Here is a 27,096-nt window from a genome sequence, read left to right as displayed (position 1 = left end):
TGTTGTCTGGGCATGGTGTGGAGGTAATTCTCCTGTATGTGGTATTATTGGTCATTATGTTGTCTGGGCATGGTGTGGAGGTAATTCTCCTGTATGTGGTATTATTGGTCACTATGTTGTCTGGGCATGGTGTGGTGGTAATTCCCCTGTATGTGGTATTATTGGTCACTATGTTGTCAGGGCATGGTGTGGCGGTAATTCTCCTGTATGTGGTATTATTGGTCACTATGTTGTCTGGGCATGGTGTGGTGGTAATTCTCCTGTATGTGGTATTATTGGTCACTATGTTGTCTGGGCATGGTGTGGAGGTAATTCTCCTGTATGTGGTATTATTGGTCACTATGTTGTCTGGGCATGGTGTGGTGGTAATTCCCCTGTATGTGGTATTATTGGTCACTATGTTGTCTGGGCATGGTGTGGTGGTAATTCTCCCTGTATGTGGTATTATTGGTCACTATGTTGTCTGGGCATGGTGTGGTGGTAATTCTCCTGTATGTGGTATTATTGGTCACTATGTTGTCTGGGCATGGTGTGGAGGTAATTCTCCTGTATGTGGTATTATTGGTCACTATGTTGTCTGGGCATGGTGTGGAGGTAATTCTCCTGTATGTGGTATTATTGGTCACTATGATGTCTGGGCATGGTGTGGTGGTAATTCTCCCTGTATGTGGTATTATTGGTCACTATGTTGTCTGGGCATGGTGTGGTGGGAATTCCCCTGTATGTGGTATTATTGGTCACTATGTTGTCTGGGCATGGTGTGGTGGTAATTCTCCTGTATGTGGTATTATTGGTCACTATGTTGTCTGGGCATGGTGTGGCGGTAATTCTCCTGTATGTGGTATTATTGGTCACTATGTTGTCTGGGCATGGTGTGGTGGTAATTCCCCTGTATGTGGTATTATTGGTCACTATGTTGTCTGGGCATGGTGTGGTGGTAATTCCCCTGTATGTGGTATTATTGGTCACTATGTTGTCTGGGCATGGTGTGGTGGTAATTCTCCTGTATGTGGTATTATTGGTCACTATGTTGTCTGGGCATGGTGTGGTGGTAATTCTCCTGTATGTGGTATTATTGGTCACTATGTTGTCTGGGCATGGTGTGGTGGTAATTCTCCTGTATGTGGTATTATTGGTCACTATGGTGTCTGGGCATGGTGTGGTGGTAATTCTCCTGTATGTGGTATTATTGGTCACTATGTTGTCTGGGCATGGTGTGGTGGTAATTCCCCTGTATGTGGTATTATTGGTCACTATGTTGTCTGGGCATGGTGTGGTGGTAATTCTCCTGTATGTGGTATTATTGGTCACTATGTTGTCTGGGCATGGTGTGGTGGTAATTCTCCTGTATGTGGTATTATTGGTCACTATGGTGTCTGGGCATGGTGTGGAGGTAATTCTCCTGTATGTGGTATTATTGGTCACAATGTTGTCTGGGCATGGTGTGGTGGTAATTCCCCTGTATGTGGTATTATTGGTCACTATGTTGTCTGGGCATGGTGTGGTGGTAATTCTCCTGTATGTGGTATTATTGGTCACTATGTTGTCTGGGCATGGTGTGGTGGTAATTCTCCTGTATGTGGTATTATTGGTCACTATGGTGTCTGGGCATGGTGTGGAGGTAATTCTCCTGTATGTGGTATTATTGGTCACAATGTTGTCTGGGCATGGTGTGGTGGTAATTCCCCTGTATGTGGTATTATTGGTCACTATGTTGTCTGGGCATGGTGTGGTGGTAATTCTCCCTGTATGTGGTATTATTGGTCACTATGTTGTCTGGGCATGGTGTGGTGGTAATTCCCCTGTATGTGGTATTATTGGTCACTATGTTGTCTGGGCATGGTGTGGTGGTAATTCTCCTGTATGTGGTATTATTGGTCACTATGTTGTCTGGGCATGGTGTGGGGGTAATTCTCCTGTATGTGGTATTATTGGTCACTATGTTGTCTGGGCATGGTGTGGTGGGAATTCCCCTGTATGTGGTATTATTGGTCACTATGTTGTCTGGGCATGGTGTGGAGGTAATTCCCCTGTATGTGGTATTATTGGTCACTATGTTGTCTGGGCATGGTGTGGTGGTAATTCCCCTGTATGTGGTATTATTGGTCACTATGTTGTCTGGGCATGGTGTGGTGGTAATTCTCCTGTATGTGGTATTATTGGTCACTATGTTGTCTGGGCATGGTGTGGTGGTAATTCTCCTGTATGTGGTATTATTGGTCACTATGTTGTCTGGGCATGGTGTGGTGGTAATTCTCCTGTATGTGGTATTATTGGTCACTATGTTGTCTGGGCATGGTGTGGTGGTAATTCTCCTGTATGTGGTATTATTGGTCACTATGTTGTCTGGGCATGGTGTGGAGGTAATTCTCCTGTATGTGGTATTATTGGTCACTATGTTGTCTGGGCATGGTGTGGTGGTAATTCTCCTGTATGTGGTATTATTGGTCACTATGGTGTCTGGGCATGGTGTGGTGGTAATTCTCCTGTATGTGGTATTATTGGTCACTATGTTGTCTGGGCATGGTGTGGTGGTAATTCTCCTGTATGTGGTATTATTGGTCACTATGCTGTCTGGGCATGGTGTGGTGGTAATTCTCCTGTATGTGGTATTATTGGTCACTATGTTGTCTGGGCATGGTGTGGTGGTAATTCTCCTGTATGTGGTATTATTGGTCACTATGTTGTCTGGGCATGGTGTGGTGGTAATTCTCCTGTATGTGGTATTATTGGTCACTATGTTGTCTGGGCATGGTGTGGCGGTAATTCTCCTGTATGTGGTAGTATTGGTCACTATGTTGTCTGGGCATGGTGTGGTGGTAATTCCCCTGTATGTGGTATTATTGGTCACTATGTTGTCTGGGCATGGTGTGGGGGTAATTCTCCTGTATGTGGTAGTATTGGTCACTATGTTGTCTGGGCATGGTGTGGAGGTAATTCTCCTGTATGTGGTATTATTGGTCACTATGTTGTCTGGGCATGGTGTGGCGGTAATTCCCCTGTATGTGGTATTATTGGTCACTATGTTGTCTGGGCATGGTGTGGTGGTAATTCTCCTGTATGTGGTATTATTGGTCACTATGTTGTCTGGGCATGGTGTGGTGGTAATTCTCCTGTATGTGGTATTATTGGTCACTATGTTGTCTGGGCATGGTGTGGTGGTAATTCTCCTGTATGTGGTATTATTGGTCACTATGCTGTCTGGGCATGGTGTGGTGGTAATTCTCCTGTATGTGGTATTATTGGTCACTATGTTGTCTGGGCATGGTGTGGTGGTAATTCTCCTGTATGTGGTATTATTGGTCACTATGTTGTCTGGGCATGGTGTGGTGGTAATTCTCCTGTATGTGGTATTATTGGTCACTATGTTGTCTGGGCATGGTGTGGTGGTAATTCTCCTGTATGTGGTATTATTGGTCACTATGTTGTCTGGGCATGGTGTGGTGGTAATTCTCCTGTATGTGGTATTATTGGTCACTATGTTGTCTGGGCATGGTGTGGCGGTAATTCTCCTGTATGTGGTATTATTGGTCACTATGTTGTCTGGGCATGGTGTGGTGGTAATTCTCCTGTATGTGGTATTATTGGTCACTATGTTGTCTGGGCATGGTGTGGTGGTAATTCTCCTGTATGTGGTATTATTGGTCACTATGTTGTCTGGGCATGGTGTGGCGGTAATTCCCCTATATGTGGTATTATTGGTCACTATGTTGTCTGGGCATGGTGTGGTGGTAATTCTCCTGTATGTGGTATTATTGGTCACTATGTTGTCTGGGCATGGTGTGGTGGTAATTCTCCTGTATGTGGTATTATTGGTCACTATGTTGTCTGGGCATGGTGTGGTGGTAATTCTCCTGTATGTGGTATTATTGGTCACTATGTTGTCTGGGCATGGTGTGGTGGGAATTCCCCTGTATGTGGTATTATTGGTCACTATGTTGTCTGGGCATGGTGTGGTGGTAATTCTCCTGTATGTGATATTATTGGTCACTATGTTGTCTGGGCATGGTGTGGAGGTAATTCTCCTGTATGTGGTATTATTGGTCACTATGCTGTCTGGGCATGGTGTGGAGGTAATTCCCCTGTATGTGGTATTATTGGTCACTATGTTGTCTGGGCATGGTGTGGTGGTAATTCTCCTGTATGTGGTATTATTGGTCACTATGCTGTCTGGGCATGGTGTGGTGGTAATTCTCCTGTATGTGGTATTATTGGTCACTATGTTGTCTGGGCATGGTGTGGTGGTAATTCTCCTGTATGTGGTATTATTGGTCGCTATGTTGTCTGGGCATGGTGTGGTGGTAATTCTCCTGTATGTGGTATTATTGGTCACTATGTTGTCTGGGCATGGTGTGGTGGTAATTCTCCTGTATGTGGTATTATTGGTCACTATGTTGTCTGGGCATGGTGTGGTGGTAATTCTCCTGTATGTGGTATTATTGGTCACTATGTTGTCTGGGCATGGTGTGGTGGTAATTCCCCTGTATGTGGTATTATTGGTCACTATGTTGTCTGGGCATGGTGTGGTGGTAATTCTCCTGTATGTGGTATTATTGGTCACTATGTTGTCTGGGCATGGTGTGGAGGTAATTCTCCTGTATGTGGTATTATTGGTCACTATGTTGTCTGGGCATGGTGTGGTGGTAATTCCCCTGTATGTGGTATTATTGGTCACTATGTTGTCTGGGCATGGTGTGGTGGTAATTCTCCTGTATGTGGTATTATTGGTCACTATGTTGTCTGGGCATGGTGTGGTGGTAATTCTCCTGTATGTGGTATTATTGGTCACTATGTTGTCTGGGCATGGTGTGGTGGTAATTCTCCTGTATGTGGTATTATTGGTCACTATGTTGTCTGGGCATGGTGTGGTGGGAATTCCCCTGTATGTGGTATTATTGGTCACTATGTTGTCTGGGCATGGTGTGGTGGTAATTCTCCTGTATGTGATATTATTGGTCACTATGTTGTCTGGGCATGGTGTGGTGGTAATTCTCCTGTATGTGGTATTATTGGTCACTATGTTGTCTGGGCATGGTGTGGTGGTAATTCTCCTGTATGTGGTATTATTGGTCACTATGTTGTCTGGGCATGGTGTGGTGGTAATTCTCCTGTATGTGGTATTATTGGTCACTATGTTGTCTGGGCATGGTGTGGTGGTAATTCCCCTGTATGTGGTATTATTGGTCACTATGTTGTCTGGGCATGGTGTGGTGGTAATTCTCCTGTATGTGATATTATTGGTCACTATGTTGTCTGGGCATGGTGTGGTGGTAATTCCCCTGTATGTGGTATTATTGGTCACTATGTTGTCTGGGCATGGTGTGGTGGTAATTCTCCTGTATGTGGTATTATTGGTCACTATGTTGTCTGGGCATGGTGTGGTGGTAATTCCCCTGTATGTGGTATTATTGGTCACTATGTTGTCTGGGCATGGTGTGGTGGTAATTCTCCTGTATGTGATATTATTGGTCACTATGTTGTCTGGGCATGGTGTGGAGGTAATTCTCCTGTATGTGGTATTATTGGTCACTATGTTGTCTGGGCATGGTGTGGTGGTAATTCCCCTGTATGTGGTATTATTGGTCACTATGTTGTCTGGGCATGGTGTGGTGGTAATTCTCCTGTATGTGGTATTATTGGTCACTATGTTGTCTGGGCATGGTGTGGTGGTAATTCTCCCTGTATGTGGTATTATTGGTCACTATGTTGTCTGGGCATGGTGTGGTGGTAATTCCCCTGTATGTGGTATTATTGGTCACTATGTTGTCTGGGCATGGTGTGGTGGTAATTCCCCTGTATGTGGTATTATTGGTCACTATGGTGTCTGGGCATGGTGTGGAGGTAATTCTCCTGTATGTGGTATTATTGGTCACTATGTTGTCTGGGCATGGTGTGGTGGTAATTCCCCTGTATGTGGTATTATTGGTCACTATGTTGTCTGGGCATGGTGTGGTGGTAATTCCCCTGTATGTGGTATTATTGGTCACTATGTTGTCTGGGCATGGTGTGGAGGTAATTCTCCTGTATGTTGTATTATTGGTCACTATGTTGTCTGGGCATGGTGTGGTGGTAATTCTCCTGTATGTGGTATTATTGGTCACTATGTTGTCTGGGCATGGTGTGGTGGGAATTCCCCTGTATGTGGTATTATTGGTCACTATGTTGTCTGGGCACGGTGTGGTGGTAATTCTCCTGTATGTGGTATTATTGGTCACTATGTTGTCTGGGCATTGTGTGGTGGTAATTCTCCTGTATGTGGTATTATTGGTCACTATGTTGTCTGGGCATGGTGTGGTGGTAATTCTCCCTGTATGTGGTATTATTGGTCACTATGTTGTCTGGGCATGGTGTGGTGGTAATTCCCCCTGTATGTGGTATTATTGGTCACTGTGTTGTCTGGGCACGGTGTGGTGGTAATTCTCCTGTATGTGGTATTATTGGTCACTGTGTTGTCTGGGCATGGTGTGGAGGTAATTCTCCTGTATGTGGTATTATTGGTCACTATGTTGTCTGGGCATGGTGTGGTGGTAATTCTCCCTGTATGTGGTATTATTGGTCACTATGTTGTCTGGGCATGGTGTGGTGGTAATTCCCCCTGTATGTGGTATTATTGGTCACTATGTTGTCTGGGCATGGTGTGGTGGTAATTCTCCTGTATGTGGTATTATTGGTCACTATGTTGTCTGGGCATGGTGTGGAGGTAATTCGCCTGTATGTGGTATTATTGGTCACTATGTTGTCTGGGCATGGTGTGGTGGTAATTCCCCTTTATGTGGTATTATTAGTCACTCTGTTGTCTGGGCATGGTGTGGTGGTAATTCCCCTTTATGTGGTATTATTAGTCACTCTGTTGTCTGGGCATGGTGTGGTGGTAATTCTCCTATATGTGGTATTATTGGTCACTATGTTGTCTGGGCACGGTGTGGTGGTAATTCTCCTGTATGTGGTATTATTGGTCACTATGTTGTCTGGGCATGGTGTGGAGGTAATTCTCCTGTATGTGGTATTATTGGTCACTATGTTGTCTGGGCATGGTGTGGAGGTAATTCCCCTGTATGTGGTATTATTGGTCACTATGTTGTCTGGGCATGGTGTGGTGGTAATTCCCCTGTATGTGATATTATTGGTCACTATGTTGTCTGGGCATGGTGTGGTGGTAATTCCCCTGTATGTGGTATTATTGGTCACTATGTTGTCTGGGCATGGTGTGGAGGTAATTCTCCTGTATGTGGTATTATTGGTCACTATGTTGTCTGGGCATGGTGTGGTGGTAATTCTCCTGTATGTGGTATTATTGGTCACTATGTTGTCTGGGCATGGTGTGGTGGGAATTCCCCTGTATGTGGTATTATTGGTCACTATGTTGTCTGGGCACGGTGTGGTGGTAATTCTCCTGTATGTGGTATTATTGGTCACTATGTTGTCTGGGCATTGTGTGGTGGTAATTCTCCTGTATGTGGTATTATTGGTCACTATGTTGTCTGGGCATGGTGTGGTGGTAATTCTCCCTGTATGTGGTATTATTGGTCACTATGTTGTCTGGGCATGGTGTGGTGGTAATTCCCCCTGTATGTGGTATTATTGGTCACTGTGTTGTCTGGGCACGGTGTGGTGGTAATTCTCCTGTATGTGGTATTATTGGTCACTATGTTGTCTGGGCATGGTGTGGTGGTAATTCCCCTGTATGTGGTATTATTGGTCACTATGTTGTCTGGGCATGGTGTGGAGGTAATTCTCCTGTATGTGGTATTATTGGTCACTATGTTGTCTGGGCATGGTGTGGTGGTAATTCTCCTGTATGTGGTATTATTGGTCACTATGTTGTCTGGGCATGGTGTGGTGGGAATTCCCCTGTATGTGGTATTATTGGTCACTATGTTGTCTGGGCACGGTGTGGAGGTAATTCTCCTGTATGTGGTATTATTGGTCACTATGTTGTCTGGGCATGGTGTGGTGGTAATTCTCCTGTATGTGGTATTATTGGTCACTATGTTGTCTGGGCATGGTGTGGTGGGAATTCCCCTGTATGTGGTATTATTGGTCACTATGTTGTCTGGGCACGGTGTGGAGGTAATTCTCCTGTATGTGGTATTATTGGTCACTATGTTGTCTGGGCATGGTGTGGTGGGAATTCCCCTGTATGTGGTATTATTGGTCACTATGTTGTCTGGGCATGGTGTGGAGGTAATTCTCCTGTATGTGGTATTATTGGTCACTATGTTGTCTGGGCATTGTGTGGTGGTAATTCTCCTGTATGTGGTATTATTGGTCACTATGTTGTCTGGGCATGGTGTGGTGGTAATTCTCCCTGTATGTGGTATTATTGGTCACTATGTTGTCTGGGCATGGTGTGGTGGTAATTCCCCCTGTATGTGGTATTATTGGTCACTGTGTTGTCTGGGCATGGTGTGGTGGTAATTCCCCCTGTATGTGGTATTATTGGTCACTGTGTTGTCTGGGCACGGTGTGGTGGTAATTCTCCTGTATGTGGTATTATTGGTCACTGTGTTGTCTGGGCATGGTGTGGAGGTAATTCTCCTGTATGTGGTATTATTGGTCACTATGTTGTCTGGGCATGGTGTGGTGGTAATTCTCCTGTATGTGGTATTATTGGTCACTATGTTGTCTGGGCATGGTGTGGAGGTAATTCCCCCTGTATGTGGTATTATTGGTCACTATGTTGTCTGGGCATGGTGTGGTGGTAATTCTCCTGTATGTGGTATTATTGGTCACTATGTTGTCTGGGCATGGTGTGGAGGTAATTCTCCTGTATGTGGTATTATTGGTCACTATGTTGTCTGGGCATGGTGTGGTGGTAATTCTCCTGTATGTGGTATTATTGGTCACTATGTTGTCTGGGCATGGTGTGGAGGTAATTCCCCCTGTATGTGGTATTATTGGTCACTATGTTGTCTGGGCATGGTGTGGTGGTAATTCTCCCTGTATGTGGTATTATTGGTCACTATGTTGTCTGGGCATGGTGTGGTGGTAATTCTCCTGTATGTGGTATTATTGGTCACTATGTTGTCTGGGCATGGTGTGGTGGTAATTCTCCTGTATGTGGTATTATTGGTCACTATGTTGTCTGGGCATGGTGTGGTGGTAATTCTCCTGTATGTGGTATTATTAGTCACTATGTTGTCTGGGCATGGTGTGGTGGTAATTCTCCTGTATGTGGTATTATTGGTCACTATGTTGTCTGGGCATGGTGTGGTGGTAATTCCCCTTTATGTGGTATTATTAGTCACTCTGTTGTCTGGGCATGGTGTGGTGGTAATTCCCCTTTATGTGGTATTATTAGTCACTCTGTTGTCTGGGCATGGTGTGGTGGTAATTCTCCTATATGTGGTATTATTGGTCACTATGTTGTCTGGGCACGGTGTGGTGGTAATTCTCCTGTATGTGGTATTATTGGTCACTATGTTGTCTGGGCATGGTGTGGAGGTAATTCTCCTGTATGTGGTATTATTGGTCACTATGTTGTCTGGGCATGGTGTGGAGGTATTTCTCCTGTATGTGGTATTATTGGTCACTATGTTGTCTGGGCATGGTGTGGAGGTAATTCTCCTGTATGTGGTGATATTGGTCACTATGTTGTCTGGGCATGGTGTGGTGGTAATTCTCCTGTATGTGGTATTATTGGTCACTATGTTGTCTGGGCATGGTGTGGAGGTAATTCTCCTGTATGTGGTATTATTGGTCACTATGTTGTCTGGGCATGGTGTGGAGGTATTTCTCCTGTATGTGGTATTATTGGTCACTATGTTGTCTGGGCATGGTGTGGAGGTAATTCTCCTGTATGTGGTGATATTGGTCACTATGTTGTCTGGGCATGGTGTGGAGGTAATTCTCCTGTATGTGGTATTATTGGTCACTATGTTGTCTGGGCATGGTGTGGTGGTAATTCTCCTGTATGTGGGATTATTGGTCACTATGGTGTCTGGGCATGGTGTGGTGGTAATTCTCCTGTATGTGGTATTATTGGTCACTATGTTGTCTGGGCATGGTGTGGAGGTAATTCTCCTGTATGTGGTATTATTGGTCACTATGTTGTCTGGTCATGGTGTGGTGGTAATTCCCCTGTATGTGGTATTATTGGTCACTATGTTGTCTGGGCATGGTGTGGCGGTAATTCTCCTGTATGTGGTATTATTGGTCACTATGTTGTCTGGTCATGGTGTGGTGGTAATTCCCCTGTATGTGGTATTATTGGTCACTATGTTGTCTGGGCATGGTGTGGTGGTAATTCCCCTGTATGTGGTATTATTGGTCACTATGTTGTCTGGGCATGGTGTGGAGGTAATTCCCCTGTATGTGGTATTATTGGTCACTATGTTGTCTGGGCATGGTGTGGTGGTAATTCTCCTGTATGTGGTATTATTGGTCACTATGTTGTCTGGGCATGGTGTGGTGGTAATTCTCCTGTATGTGGTATTATTGGTCACTATGTTGTCTGGGCATGGTGTGGAGGTAATTGTCCTGTATGTGGTATTATTGGTCACTATGGTGTCTGGGCATGGTGTGGAGGTAATTCTCCCTGTATGTGGTATTATTGGTCACTATGTTGTCTGGGCATGGTGTGGAGGTAATTCCCCTGTATGTGGTATTATTGGTCACTATGTTGTCTGGGCATGGTGTGGAGGTAATTCTCCTGTATGTGGTATTATTGGTCACTATGGTGTCTGGGCATGGTGTGGAGGTAATTCTCCCTGTATGTGGTATTATTGGTCACTATGTTGTCTGGGCATGGTGTGGAGGTAATTCCCCTGTATGTGGTATTATTGGTCACTATGTTGTCTGGGCATGGTGTGGAGGTAATTCTCCTGTATGTGGTATTATTGGTCACTATGTTGTCTGGGCATGGTGTGGCGGTAATTCTCCTGTATGTGGTATTATTGGTCACTATGTTGTCTGGGCATGGTGTGGAGGTAATTCTCCTGTATGTGGTATTATTGGTCACTATGTTGTCTGGGCATGGTGTGGAGGTAATTCTCCTGTATGTGGTATTATTGGTCACTATGTTGTCTGGGCATGGTGTGGAGGTAATTCCCCTGTATGTGGTATTATTGGTCACTATGTTGTCTGGGCATGGTGTGGAGGTAATTCTCCCTGTATGTGGTATTATTGGTCACTATGTTGTCTGGGCATGGTGTGGTGGTAATTCTCCTGTATGTGGTATTATTGGTCACTATGTTGTCTGGGCATGGTGTGGAGGTAATTCTCCTGTATGTGGTATTATTGGTCACCATGTTGTCTTGGCATGGTGTGGTGGTAATTCCCCTGTATGTGGTATTATTGGTCACTATGTTGTCTGGGCATGGTGTGGTGGTAATTCCCCTGTATGTGGTATTATTGGTCACTATGGTGTCTGGGCATGGTGTGGTGGTAATTCTCCCTGTATGTGGTATTATTGGTCACTATGTTGTCTGGGCATGGTGTGGTGGTAATTCTCCTGTATGTGGTATTATTGGTCACTATGGTGTCTGGGCATGGTGTGGTGGTAATTCCCCTGTATGTGATATTATTGGTCACTATGTTGTCTGGGCATGGTGTGGAGGTAATTCTCCTGTATGTGGTATTATTGGTCACTATGTTGTCTGGGCATGGTGTGGTGGTAATTCCCCTTTATGTGGTATTATTAGTCACTATGTTGTCTGGGCATGGTGTGGTGGTAATTCCCCTTTATGTGGTATTATTAGTCACTCTGTTGTCTGGGCATGGTGTGGAGGTAATTCCCCTGTATGTGGTATTATTGGTCACTATGTTGTCTGGGCATGGTGTGGCGGTAATTCTCCTGTATGTGGTATTATTGGTCACTATGTTGTCTGGGCATGGTGTGGTGGTAATTCTCCTGTATGTGGTATTATTGGTCACTATGTTGTCTGGGCATGGTGTGGAGGTAATTCTCCTGTATGTGGTATTATTGGTCACTATGTTGTCTGGGCATGGTGTGGTGGTAATTCTCCTGTATGTGGTATTATTGGTCACTATGTTGTCTGGGCATGGTGTGGTGGTAATTCCCCTGTATGTGGTATTATTGGTCACTATGTTGTCTGGGCATGGTGTGGTGGTAATTCTCCGGTATGTGGTATTATTGGTCACTATGTTGTCTGGGCATGGTGTGGTGGTAATTCTCCTGTATGTGGTTGTGGCACCCCAGGGTTGCCACAGTAACAACACAAAGGGTTAACTCCCCACACACAACACCAAGACCTCCTGGCCAGAAAGGGGAGACCAAGATGCTTCCCTGTACATTCTGGTGGGGGGGGAGGAAATGGTCGGAAGTAGTTTCAGTTTGGAAGTTCAGTGCAGAGCACTGAGGAGACAGGATCTCTGCAGGTTGGAGGCTGGCTTTAGCTCACCTCAGGATCCACTGACCAATTCCAGGCCTAGCTGAGGGTCTGAGGAAAGGAGAAAGCGTACACAGAGGAACATTCCTGGGAGACAGAGCATTGCTGAGATCATCCCAGTGGAGCACACAGAACGGGTGCTGGATCCGAGACTGCAGGTTATATACTGCACAGTTACCACCAGAGAAGTGAAGATTCCAGATCTTTCACCTGTACCACAGACACAAGCAACAAGCGCAGAGTTCAGGAACATACTAGTAAGGACTCGAGTTGCCTGTCAGGTCGGTACCGAGGAGCACAGGGCCGGCTGCATAGTTCACACAGCAGCAGGCCACAGACACACAGTGCAGGCAAGGAAGCCAAAACGGCCCGGCTGGGTGGGAGAAGCCCTGAACCCCTCACAGACTCCGTGGACAGTACTCTGCTGAATACCATCATCAGTAAAAGACAAAGAAACTGCAAAACCGTGAGTCTGCCTGTTTATTGTGCTCGTGTCCTGCACTCCCCCCATAGACTTACACACTGCCCCGGGGAAAAGGCTCTACCCGTGGGGAGCCGTCCCATCTCAAGCTGCCTTCCATCACCCCGGAGGTTCTGCAGCAGCGGTGGTCATCTCTGATCACATTCCACGGGTGGCGTCACGAACATAACCCCCCTTTTTATTGTGGAACCAGGGAGCACAGACCGGGTCACGACACCGTGATCCCCTTTCCAGAAGCGACCCCTTGGCCCGGTTCTGGGTATCCCCTTAACCCCTGGCGACACAACTTTGGCGTCACGAACAGGATCCGGACTGGACCCGGCTGCAACCCGGGTGACGTGCGCCTGTAAAGACTTATTGCATAGCATAAAAGACTTGCACTGTGAATTGTTGCAACAAAGAACGGACTTTAAACTTTGCAAACATACCTGGAAAAATCCAAAAACATCATTGGTAAAATTTTCCAGGCGCCATCTTTAATCACGCCATTACCTGCTACGCGCGGGAAAACATCGCGCCTAAACTAAGACTCCGCCCACCGCTTGCTGAGGAGGTGCGCTCGGTGCTGCGACCCGAACGAAAACGCAGAAAAGTGTCCCAGGCTTGCTGTCAAGAAGACTGGTGAAATTAACTAAGGGGGCGCAAAGATGTCGCAGCAGGGAGACGCTGTTGTACCCGGCGGTGCAGCGGCACCTATCATGCCGTTCCTGATGCCGTACACCCCGGGTGCAGTGTGGCTGCCACAGTACTCAGGTGAGCCCAACACACTTAATGACTTTATCGGAAAGCTAAAAATCTACTACAGCATGTACCCCCTGACAGAAGCTCAGCGTGTTGGTATGCTTATGGGACAGTTAACTGGCAATGCCCAGCGGGAGGTTACATCCTGGCCGGACGATGCAAAGGACACTGTAGAGCATATAATAGCTGGACTAAAAGCAGCTTTTGAATCCACTGCTGGCAGCCGGGCTAAAATGAGGTTCTTTGGATGCAAGCAAAAACCTAGAGAGAGCGCAAGAGACTTTGCCTTAAACTTACAGGAGGCGCTCAGAGCACTTAAATTAGCAGAACCTGCCTTAGCCCCTGGAGCAGATAAGCTGCTGATAGACCAATTCCTGGATGGACTCTCATCCCCTTCCCACCGGGGACAACTGAGCATGATGGTGATCCAGGATCCAGGACTAACATTTGCCCAGCTAAAGGATAGAGCCATCCGCCTCCAGCAGGTGGAGGAGCCGCAGGATATAGACTCTGTTCAACACCTTACAGTGGCACCCCAGCAGCCAGTGGTGCCGGTGACATCGGCCATGTCAGCGGCTGTTGCTAACCACCTGGAGCCGATCACTAATGAGGCTCTACATCAAAAGCTTGAAGCCCTTACAGACACTGTTGCTTCCATGGCTAGAATCGTCCAGGAGCTGCGTGGATCCAAGTCTGCACCCAAGATTGAGCTGGCGACCAGCAAGGAGGATGTCCCATGGATGAGGCCTAGGAGATACCAAGCGACGAGAGGACGACCCAGCGACCGCTACCAGCCGGATGGACAGCCCATTTGCCGCCGTTGCAATGAGCCAGGTCACTTTGCCCGTGAATGTGCTTTAAATGGGGATCCCCTGGGGAGGCGGGCCGCTCCTCAGGAATGAACTCTCAAGGTCCTTCACCCTGGCACGACAAGTATGTGGGGGGACGTCCAGTCATCCCCATCGTGCTGGATGGCATTCCGCTCAACGCCTTGCTGGACACTGGTTCCCAAATATCATCAATTCCGCATGTCCTTTATAAGAGGTACTGGGCTGATTCAGACGTTAGCAGTGGTCCATCTAATGTTGCATTGAATATATGGGCTAGCAATGGTGAATTAGTACCACAGGTTGGTTTCAGAGAAATGACCATTAAGGTTGGGAGAGTAGAATTGCAGAATCAGGGTATTATCATTGTTGATGTTGACCGACGAGAACGTGAACCAACTATGCTGCTAGGAATGAATGTAATTGAAAATTGTTTTGCAGAGGTAATTACTGTCTTGCAGCAGATCGTCGAGACTGCCAAACCTGGGCAACAGAGACTCCTGCAGAAGGAAATTAAAGCCTTGATGCTGAATCAGCAGGTAGAAATGTCAGGAGGTGAAATTGGCAGTGCAAGGGTAAGTGACCCAATACCTATTGTAATTCCTCCCAAAACTGAAATGCTGGTCTGGTGTAGAGCCGCAATAGGCATCAGAGGGCGAGACTATCAGGCCCTGGTAGAACCTGTGTACTCAGACAGTAGGCCCACTGTATTGACGGCCAGAGGAATAGTTGAGGTACACAGGGGAAGAGTGCCAATACGCCTTCTAAATTGTGGGGAAGATGAGGTCACCCTACCAAAGTATGCTACCATGGCTAAGCTATATACGGTTGATAACAACGCCATCACCACCGTTGAGCCCTTGAAGCCGTCAAGTCAGGCGGAAGACAATGGCTCAGAGGGAAAGCTGGAGGATTGGTGCCAAAAGCTACATGTAGGCACCGATTCTACACCCTCCCATCAAAAGCATGGAGTATACAGGGTAGTGAAAGAATATGAACAAATATTCAGCAAACACCCATTAGACTTTGGGCAGATCAAAGGGGTAGAGCACACTATACCCACAAGTAACCATCCACCCATAAAGGAGAGGTATAGACCAGTACCACCGGCTCACTACCAATGCGCCAAAGACATGCTCAAAGAAATGAAAGAGGCAGGGGTAATAAGAGACAGTTGTAGCCCCTGGGCAGCCCCACTAGTGCTAGTTAAGAAAAAAGATGGGACCATGAGGATGTGCGTAGACTACAGACGGATCAACCGCATTACACACAAGGATGCATACCCATTACCTAGGATAGAAGAGTCATTGGCTGCATTAAAGTCCGCTACTTACTTTTCCACCCTAGATCTGACTAGTGGGTATTGGCAAGTTCCTGTGGCAGAGGCTGATAAGGAGAAGACAGCATTCACCACGCCGATGGGCCTCTGTGAGTTCAATTGTATGCCGTTTGGACTCTGCAACGCGCCTGGTACCTTCCAGCGAATGATGGAGTGCTGCCTAGGACATAAGAACTTTGAAACTGTCCTCCTGTACCTGGATGACGTCATAGTCTACTCCAAGACCTATGAACAGCATCTACAAGACCTGGCAGAAGTGTTTGAAGCCTTATCCGGATACGGCATGAAAATCAAGCCATCCAAATGTCACCTTCTAAAGCCAAGGGTACAGTACCTGGGACATGTCGTGAGCTCAGAAGGGGTAGCACCAGATCCTGAAAAAGTTACCGTGATCAGAGATTGGCCGAGACCCACCAGCGTGAAAGAGGTGAGGCAATTCCTGGGACTGGTAGGCTACTATAGAAGATTTATAAAAGGGTTCACGAAGCTAGCAGCTCCCCTACAAGACATCCTGGTAGGACAGTCAAAGAAGTCTGCAGCCCGAAATCCTCCTTTCCAGTGGAGTGATGAGAAAGAAGAGTCCTTTAAGAAGTTGAAGTGGGCACTGACAGGAGAAGAGATCCTGGCATATCCAGATTACCATCAACCCTTCATTTTGTACACGGATGCCAGCAACGTAGGACTGGGAGCAGTATTGTCTCAAAAACAGGAAGGCAAGGAGAAAGTTATTGCCTTTGCAAGCAGGAAGCTCCGGCCTACAGAAAGAAACCCAGAGAATTACAGCTCCTTCAAGTTAGAACTACTGGCAGTAGTTTGGGCTGTAACAGAGCGTTTCAAACACTACCTGGCAGCTGCAGAATTTACCATCTTTACTGACAACAATCCATTGACCCACCTGGACTCTGCAAAATTAGGTGCACTGGAACAGCGATGGATAGCCCGACTGTCAAACTACAACTTTGTCATCAAGTACAGGGCAGGCCACAAGAATGGGAATGCAGATGCCTTATCCCGGATGCCACACTCGGGGAACGTGGAAGAGGAACCGGAGGGACTGGAAGAAATTGAGTTACCGGCCTTTCACCGTCCTAAGGTGGGACAGTATCAACCAAGTGTCTACCAAAAACAACAGCAGGCAACTCTCAACCCATTAGCACACCACGGATGGGCTGAAACACAAGACAGTGATCCAGCTGTGAAGCTAGTGAAAGAACTGCTTACACAACAAGGTGCATACCCTAATCAGAATGCCCCAGCTGAGACACAACATCTCTGGAAAGAGAGAGGTAAATTGTTCCTGTACCAAGGGAAGCTCTGTAGAAGGCACACCAATCCAAAAACACATGAGTTGGTCTGGCAGATCATCGTGCCCAAGAGAGACGTCAAGATGGTTCTGGAAGCTTACCACGACGGTGCTGGTCATTTTGGTTGGAAAAAGTTGGAAGTGCTCTTAAGAGAAAGATTCTACTGGGTTGGCATGAGAAAATCAATTGAAGATTGGTGTAGAAAATGCGGACCGTGCAACCTCAGAAGAAAGGATCAACAGAACCAGAGAGCTCCACTCCAGTCCATAGTAACCAAGCAACCACTCGAGCTAGTCGCATTAGACCACGTCAAGTTGTCACCAAGCCGGTCCGGCTATGTCTATGCCTTAACCATCGTGGACCATTACTCACGCTTCTTAGTGGTGGTACCCGTGAAAGACCTTACAGCTAGAACAGCAGCTAAAGCATTCCAGACGTACTTTTGCAGACCCCATGGTTACCCAGAACAAGTCCTTGCAGATCAAGGTCCAGCTTTCGAATCACAGATCTTCCAAGAATTCTGCAACATGTATGGCTGTAAAAAGATCCGCACAACAGCATACCACCCCCAAACAAATGGCTTATGTGAGAAGATGAACCATATTGTGATTGACCTGTTGAAGACCTTACCAGAGTCAGAAAGAAATCAATGGCCAGAGAAATTGCCAGACTTGGTGGACTTGTACAATCATGTCCCGGTGAGTTCTACAAACTGCACCCCCGCTTACCTCATGCGTGCAAGGCCCGGTAAACTGCCAATTGATCTAGATATGGGAATTCTGAAGCCAGATGCAGAAGTTCAAGAATCCAATTGGGATACCCTACGTCAGCAGCAGTATCGCCAAGTACAAGAGTGCGTAGAGAAAAGTCTCCAACAAGCTAGGGGAAGACAGGAGAGAACCTTCAACCAGCATGCTCTAGCAACCCCATTGCAACCTGGTGACCAAGTTCTCAAGAGGAAACGGCGCACAAACAAATTGGATAATCAGTGGGAAACCACCCCATATACAGTCTTACCATCCAGTATGGATAATCCCAAAGTGTGTCTCATCAGTAAGGATGAAGGAAGGACATCAGCTGTCGTGTCAAGAGATCAACTCAAACCGTGTCCTGAAACCCTGAAGACACCAGAAGTCACCTTACCCATACAGGTACAACCTGTCAAGAAGGAAGAAGATGTATTCCATACAGTCTTAGGAGATTTCCCAAAAACATGGCCAAATTACTATGGAGCAGTAGTAGTCCCAATGATCGCCTTCCCTCAAGTGGTGGAACCACAATCAGAACCCATACCACAAGAAGTCTCAAGACAAGAAGAACTGGAAGTCGAAACCGTAGAGGAAGAACAGATTCCTGGTCCCAGTGAGCTTGCCAGTCCTACAGTCAGCCCCCCATCCTCACAAGTACCAGAAACACCAAATAGGTACACTTCCACTCACACCATTATGCTAAGTACACCCAGTACAGCAACAGTACGCAGATCACAGCGTAGTACTCAGGGTCAGATACCAGCAAGATATAGAGACTAATGCGAAATTGCATATAAAATGTACATATGTTATAATGTTTATATGAAAAACCGTAACAGTTTAGTGTACAGAAAAGGTGAGAGAAGAGTGGTGTAAGGTGGCAGCCCGGAGAGTTACAACTTGATCACATGTTGGTGGCCCGAGGGCCGTGAGGTCTACTGCACTTACGACCAGAGTAGAGACACCTTTAAGAAGTGTTTGTTGATTGAAATGTTTATTTAATTGCAACGTTAAGACCAAAAGCCCAGTACCTACAGAGACTATACTGTATGAACACTTACATATTTTTGAACATTTTGGACTCTTTTTGAGCTTTAAGGTTTTTGTATTTTTTTCCTTTTGAGACTCTGTATTTATATATACACTTATTGTTGATAACTTGTTTGTTTGTTTCACAGTCCCGGAGTACTGTTCTTCACTAAGGGGGAATGTGGCACCCCAGGGTTGCCACAGTAACAACACAAAGGGTTAACTCCCCACACACAACACCAAGACCTCCTGGCCAGAAGGGGGAGACCAAGATGCTTCCCTGTACATTCTGGTGGGGGGGGAGGAAATGGTCAGAAGTAGTTTCAGTTTGGAAGTTCAGTGCAGAGCACTGAGGAGACAGGATCTCTGCAGGTTGGAGGCTGGCTTTAGCTCACCTCAGGATCCACTGACCAATTCCAGGCCTAGCTGAGGGTCTGAGGAAAGGAGAAAGCGTACACAGAGGAACATTCCTGGGAGACAGAGCATTGCTGAGATCATCCCAGTGGAGCACACAGAACGGGTGCTGGATCCGAGACTGCAGGTTATATACTGCACAGTTACCACCAGAGAAGTGAAGATTCCAGATCTTTCACCTGTACCACAGACACAAGCAACAAGCGCAGAGTTCAGGAACATACTAGTAAGGACTCGAGTTGCCTGTCAGGTCGGTACCGAGGAGCACAGGGCCGGCTGCATAGTTCACACAGCAGCAGGCCACAGACACACAGTGCAGGCAAGGAAGCCAAAACGGCCCGGCTGGGTGGGAGAAGCCCTGAACCCCTCACAGACTCCGTGGACAGTACTCTGCTGAATACCATCATCAGTAAAAGACAAAGAAACTGCAAAACCGTGAGTCTGCCTGTTTATTGTGCTCGTGTCCTGCACTCCCCCCATAGACTTACACACTGCCCCGGGGAAAAGGCTCTACCCGTGGGGAGCCGTCCCATCTCAAGCTGCCTTCCATCACCCCGGAGGTTCTGCAGCAGCGGTGGTCATCTCTGATCACATTCCACGGGTGGCGTCACGAACATAACCCCCCTTTTTATTGTGGAACCAGGGAGCACAGACCGGGTCACGACACCGTGATCCCCTTTCCAGAAGCGACCCCTTGGCCCGGTTCTGGGTATCCCCTTAACCCCTGGCAAAACATGGTATTATTGGTCACTATGTTGTCTGGGCATGGTGTGGTGGTAATTCTCCTGTATGTGGTATTATTGGTCACTATGGTGTCTGGGCATGGTGTGGTGGTAATTCCCCTGTATGTGGTATTATTGGTCACTATGGTGTCTGGGCATGGTGTGGTGGTAATTCCCCTGTATGTGGTATTATTGGTCACTATGTTGTCTGGGCATGGTGTGGTGGTAATTCCCCTGTATGTGGTATTATTGGTCACTATGTTGTCTGGGCATGGTGTGGTAGTAATTCTCCTGTATGTGGTATTATTGGTCACTATGTTGTCTGGGCATGGTGTGGAGGTAATTATCCTGTATGTGGTATTATTGGTCACTATGTTGTCTGGGCATGGTGTGGAGGTAATTCCCTTGTATGTGGTATTATTGGTCACTATGTTGTCTGGGCATGGTGTGGAGGTAATTCTCCTGTATGTGGTATTATTGGTCACTATGTTGTCTGGGCATGGTGTGGAGGTAATTCCCTTGTATGTGGTATTATTGGTCACTATGTTGTCTGGGCATGGTGTGGAGGTAATTCTCCTGTATGTGGTATTATTGGTCACTATGTTGTCTGGGCATGGTGTGGAGGTAATTCCCTTGTATGTGGTATTATTGGTCACTATGGTGTCTGGGCATGGTGTGGTGGTAATTCCCCTGTATGTGGTATTATTGGTCACTATGTTGTCTGGGCATGGTGTGGAGGTAATTCTCCTGTATGTGGTATTATTGGTCACTATGGTGTCTGGGCATGGTGTGGTGGTAATTCCCCTGTATGTGGTATTATTGGTCACTATGGTGTCTGGGCATGGTGTGGAGGTAATTCTCCTGTATGTGGTATTATTGGTCACTATGTTGTCTGGGCATGGTGTGGAGGTAATTCTCCTGTATGTGGTATTATTGGTCACTATGGTGTCTGGGCATGGTGTGGTGGTAATTCCCCTGTATGTGGTATTATTGGTCACTATGTTGTCTGGGCATGGTGTGGTGGTAATTCTCCTGTATGTGGTATTATTGGTCACTATGTTGTCTGGGCATGGTGTGGTGGTAATTCCCCTGTATGTGGTATTATTGGTCACTATGGTGTCTGGGCATGGTGTGGAGGTAATTCTCCTGTATGTGGTATTATTGGTCACTATGCTGTCTGGGCATGGTGTGGTGGTAATTCTCCTGTATGTGATATTATTGGTCACTATGTTGTCTGGGCATGGTGTGGTGGTAATTCTCCCTGTATGTGGTATTATTGGTCACTATGGTGTCTGGGCATGGTGTGGAGGTAATTCCCCTGTATGTGGTATTATTGGTCACTATGTTGTCTGGGCATGGTGTGGTGGTAATTCCCCTGTATGTGGTATTATTGGTCACTATGTTGTCTGGGCATGGTGTGGAGGTAATTCTCCTGTATGTGGTATTATTGGTCACTATGTTGTCTGGGCATGGTGTGGTGGTAATTCCCCTGTATGTGGTATTATTGGTCACTATGTTGTCTGGGCATGGTGTGGTGGTAATTCTCCCTGTATGTGGTATTATTGGTCACTATGTTGTCTGGGCATGGTGTGGAGGTAATTCCCCTGTATGTGGTATTATTGGTCACTATGGTGTCTGGGCATGGTGTGGAGGTAATTCCCCTGTATGTGGTATTATTGGTCACTATGGTGTCTGGGCATGGTGTGGAGGTAATTCCCCTGTATGTGGTATTATTGGTCACTATGGTGTCTGGGCATGGTGTGGTGGTAATTCCCCTGTATGTGGTATTATTGGTCACTATGTTGTCTGGGCATGGTGTGGTGGTAATTCCCCTGTATGTGGTATTATTGGTCACTATGGTGTCTGGGCATGGTGTGGAGGTAATTCCCCTGTATGTGGTATTATTGGTCACTATGGTGTCTGGGCATGGTGTGGTGGTAATTCCCCTGTATGTGGTATTATTGGTCACTATGGTGTCTGGGCATGGTGTGGAGGTAATTCCCCTGTATGTGGTATTATTGGTCACTATGGTGTCTGGGCATGGTGTGGTGGTAATTCCCCTGTATGTGGTATTATTGGTCACTATGTTGTCTGGGCATGGTGTGGTGGTAATTCTCCCTGTATGTGGTATTATTGGTCACTATGGTGTCTGGGCATGGTGTGGAGGTAATTCCCCTGTATGTGGTATTATTGGTCACTATGTTGTCTGGGCATGGTGTGGTGGTAATTCCCCTGTATGTGGTATTATTGGTCACTATGTTGTCTGGGCATGGTGTGGTGGTAATTCTCCCTGTATGTGGTATTATTGGTCACTATGTTGTCTGGGCATGGTGTGGTGGTAATTCTCCTGTATGTGGTATTATTGGTCACTATGTTGTCTGGGCATGGTGTGGTGGTAATTCTCCTGTATGTGGTATTATTGGTCACTATGTTGTCAGGGCATGGTGTGGAGGTAATTCTCCTGTATGTGGTATTATTGGTCACTATGTTGTCTGGGCATGGTGTGGTGGTAATTCTCCTGTATGTGGTATTATTGGTCACTATGTTGTCTGGGCATGGTGTGGAGGTAATTCCCCTGTATGTGGTATTATTGGTCACTATGTTGTCTGGGCATGGTGTGGAGGTAATTCTCCTGTATGTGATATTATTGGTCACTATGTTGTCTGGGTATGGTGTGGAGGTAATTCTCCTGTATGTGATATTATTGGTCACTATGGTGTCTGGGCATGGTGTGGAGGTAATTCCCCTGTATGTGGTATTATTGGTCACTATGGTGTCTGGGCATGGTGTGGTGGTAATTCCCCTGTATGTGGTATTATTGATCACTATGTTGTCTGGGCATGGTGTGGTGGTAATTCCCCTGTATGTGGTATTATTGGTCACTATGGTGTCTGGGCATGGTGTGGAGGTAATTCTCCTGTATGTGGTATTATTGGTCACTATGTTGTCTGGGCATGGTGTGGTGGTAATTCTCCTGTATGTGGTATTATTGGTCACTATGTTGTCTGGGCATGGTGTGGTGGTAATTCCCCTGTATGTGGTATTATTGATCACTATGTTGTCTGGGCATGGTGTGGAGGTAATTCCCCTGTATGTGGTATTATTGGTCACTATGCTGTCTGGGCATGGTGTGGTGGTAATTCTCCTGTATGTGGTATTATTGGTCACTATGTTGTCTGGGCATGGTGTGGAGGTAATTCCCCTGTATGTGGTATTATTGGTCACTATGTTGTCTGGGCATGGTGTGGAGGTAATTCTCCTGTATGTGATATTATTGGTCACTATGTTGTCTGGGTATGGTGTGGAGGTAATTCTCCTGTATGTGGTATTATTGGTCACTATGGTGTCTGGGCATGGTGTGGAGGTAATTCTCCTGTATGTGGTATTATTGGTCACTATGTTGTCTGGGCATGGTGTGGAGGTAATTCTCCTGTATGTGGTATTATTGGTCACTATGGTGTCTGGGCATGGTGTGGTGGTAATTCCCCTGTATGTGGTATTATTGGTCACTATGGTGTCTGGGCATGGTGTGGAGGTAATTCTCCATGTATGTGGTATTATTGGTCACTATGTTGTCTGGGCATGGTGTGGAGGTAATTCTCCTGTATGTGGTATTATTGGTCACTATGTTGTCTGGGCATGGTGTGGTGGTAATTCTCCTGTATGTGGTATTATTGGTCACTATGGTGTCTGGGCATGGTGTGGTGGTAATTCTCCTGTATGTGGTATTATTGGTCACTATGGTGTCTGGGCATGGTGTGGTGGTAATTCTCCTGTATGTGGTATTATTGGTCACTATGTTGTCTGGGCATGGTGTGGTGGTAATTCTCCTGTATGTGGTATTATTGGTCACTATGGTGTCTGGGCATGGTGTGGTGGTAATTCCCCTGTATGTGGTATTATTGGTCACTATGGTGTCTGGGCATGGTGTGGAGGTAATTCTCCTGTATGTGGTATTATTGGTCACTATGGTGTCTGGGCATGGTGTGGTGGTAATTCTCCTGTATGTGGTATTATTGGTCACTATGTTGTCTGGGCATGGTGTGGTGGTAATTCTCCTGTATGTGGTATTATTGGTCACTATGTTGTCTGGGCATGGTGTGGAGGTAATTCCCCTGTATGTGGTATTATTGGTCACTATGGTGTCTGGGCATGGTGTGGTGGTAATTCTCCCTGTATGTGGTATTATTGGTCACTATGTTGTCTGGGCATGGTGTGGAGGTAATTCCCCTGTATGTGGTATTATTGGTCACTATGTTGTCTGGGCATGGTGTGGTGGTAATTCTCCTGTATGTGGTATTATTGGTCACTATGTTGTCTGGGCATGGTGTGGTGGTAATTCTCCTGTATGTGGTATTATTGGTCACTATGTTGTCTGGGCATGGTGTGGTGGTAATTCCCCTGTATGTGGTATTATTGGTCACTATGGTGTCTGGGCATGGTGTGGTGGTAATTCCCCTGTATGTGGTATTATTGGTCACTATGTTGTCTGGGCATGGTGTGGTAGTAATTCTCCTGTATGTGGTATTATTGGTCACTATGTTGTCTGGGCATGGTGTGGAGGTAATTCTCCTGTATGTGGTATTATTGGTCACTATGTTGTCTGGGCATGGTGTGGAGGTAATTCCCCTGTATGTGGTATTATTGGTCACTATGTTGTCTGGGCATGGTGTGGTGGTAATTCTCCTGTATGTGGTATTATTGGTCACTATGTTGTCTGGGCATGGTGTGGTGGTAATTCTCCTGTATGTGGTATTATTGGTCACTATGTTGTCTGGGCATGGTGTGGTGGTAATTCTCCTGTATGTGGTATTATTGGTCACTATGTTGTCTGGGCATGGTGTGGTGGTAATTCTCCCTGTATGTGGTATTATTGGTCACTATGCTGTCTGGGCATGGTGTGGTGGTAATTCTCCTGTATGTGGTATTATTGGTCACTATGTTGTCTGGGCATGGTGTGGAGGTAATTCTCCTGTATGTGGTATTATTGGTCACTATGTTGTCTGGGCATGGTGTGGTGGTAATTCTCCTGTATGTGGTATTATTGGTCACTATGTTGTCTGGGCATGGTGTGGTGGTAATTCCCCTGTATGTGGTATTATTGGTCACTATGTTGTCTGGGCATGGTGTGGTGGTAATTCTCCCTGTATGTGGTATTATTGGTCACTATGTTGTCTGGGCATGGTGTGGTGGTAATTCTCCTGTATGTGGTATTATTGGTCACTATGTTGTCTGGGCATGGTGTGGTGGTAATTCTCCTGTATGTGGTATTATTGGTCACTATGTTGTCTGGGCATGGTGTGGTGGTAATTCTCCTGTATGTGGTATTATTGGTCACTATGTTGTCTGGGCATGGTGTGGAGGTAATTCTCCTGTATGTGGTATTATTGATCACTATGTTGTCTGGGCATGGTGTGGTGGTAATTCTCCTGTATGTGGTATTATTGGTCACTATGTTGTCTGGGCATGGTGTGGAGGTAATTCTCCTGTATGTGGTATTATTGGTCACTATGTTGTCTGGGCATGGTGTGGTGGTAATTCTCCTGTATGTGGTATTATTGGTCACTATGTTGTCTGGGCATGGTGTGGTGGTAATTCCCCTGTATGTGGTATTATTGGTCACTATGTTGTCTGGGCATGGTGTGGTGGTAATTCTCCTGTATGTGGTATTATTGGTCACTATGTTGTCTGGGCATGGTGTGGTGGTAATTCCCCTGTATGTGGTATTATTGGTCACTATGTTGTCTGGGCATGGTGTGGAGGTAATTCTCCTGTATGTGGTATTATTGGTCACTATGTTGTCTGGGCATGGTGTGGTGGTAATTCTCCTGTATGTGGTATTATTGGTCACTATGTTGTCTGGGCATGGTGTGGTGGTAATTCCCCTGTATGTGGTATTATTGGTCACTATGTTGTCTGGGCATGGTGTGGTGGTAATTCCCCTGTATGTGGTATTATTGGTCACTATGTTGTCTGGGCATGGTGTGGTGGTAATTCTCCTGTATGTGGTATTATTGGTCACTATGTTGTCTGGGCATGGTGTGGAGGTAATTCTCCTGTATGTGGTATTATTGGTCACTATGTTGTCTGGGCATGGTGTGGAGGTAATTCTCCTGTATGTGGTATTATTGGTCACTATGTTGTCTGGGCATGGTGTGGTGGTAATTCTCCCTGTATGTGGTATTATTGGTCACTATGTTGTCTGGGCATGGTGTGGAGGTAATTCCCCTGTATGTGGTATTATTGGTCACTATGTTGTCTGGGCATGGTGTGGTGGTAATTCTCCTGTATGTGGTATTATTGGTCACTATGTTGTCTGGGCATGGTGTGGAGGTAATTCCCCTGTATGTGGTATTATTGGTCACTATGTTGTCTGGGCATGGTGTGGTGGTAATTCTCCTGTATGTGGTATTATTGGTCACTATGTTATCTGGGCATGGTGTGGTGGTAATTCTCCTGTATGTGGTATTATTGGTCACTATGTTGTCTGGGCATGGTGTGGTGGTAATTCTCCTGTATGTGGTATTATTGGTCACTATGGTGTCTGGGCATGGTGTGGAGGTAATTCTCCTGTATGTGGTATTATTGGTCACTATGTTGTCTGGGCATGGTGTGGTGGTAATTCTCCTGTATGTGGTATTATTGGTCACTATGTTGTCTGGGCATGGTGTGGTGGTAATTCTCCTGTATGTGGTATTATTGGTCACTATGTTGTCTGGGCATGGTGTGGTGGTAATTCTCCTGTATGTGGTATTATTGGTCACTATGTTGTCTGGGCATGGTGTGGTGGTAATTCTCCTGTATGTGGTATTATTGGTCACTATGTTGTCTGGGCATGGTGTGGTGGTAATTCTCCTGTATGTGGTATTATTGGTCACTATGTTGTCTGGGCATGGTGTGGTGGTAATTCCCCTGTATGTGGTATTATTGGTCACTATGTTGTCTGGGCATGGTGTGGTGGTAATTCCCCTGTATGTGGTATTATTGGTCACTATGTTGTCTGGGCATGGTGTGGTGGTAATTCTCCTGTATGTGGTATTATTGGTCACTATGTTGTCTGGGCATGGTGTGGTGGTAATTCTCCTGTATGTGGTATTATTGGTCACTATGTTGTCTGGGCATGGTGTGGTGGTAATTCTC

The sequence above is a fragment of the Anomaloglossus baeobatrachus genome, chromosome 1, assembly GCF_048569485.1.
Source record: "Anomaloglossus baeobatrachus isolate aAnoBae1 chromosome 1, aAnoBae1.hap1, whole genome shotgun sequence".
Lineage (NCBI taxonomy): Eukaryota > Metazoa > Chordata > Amphibia > Anura > Aromobatidae > Anomaloglossus > Anomaloglossus baeobatrachus.
This window is presented reverse-complemented; position numbering follows the sequence as displayed.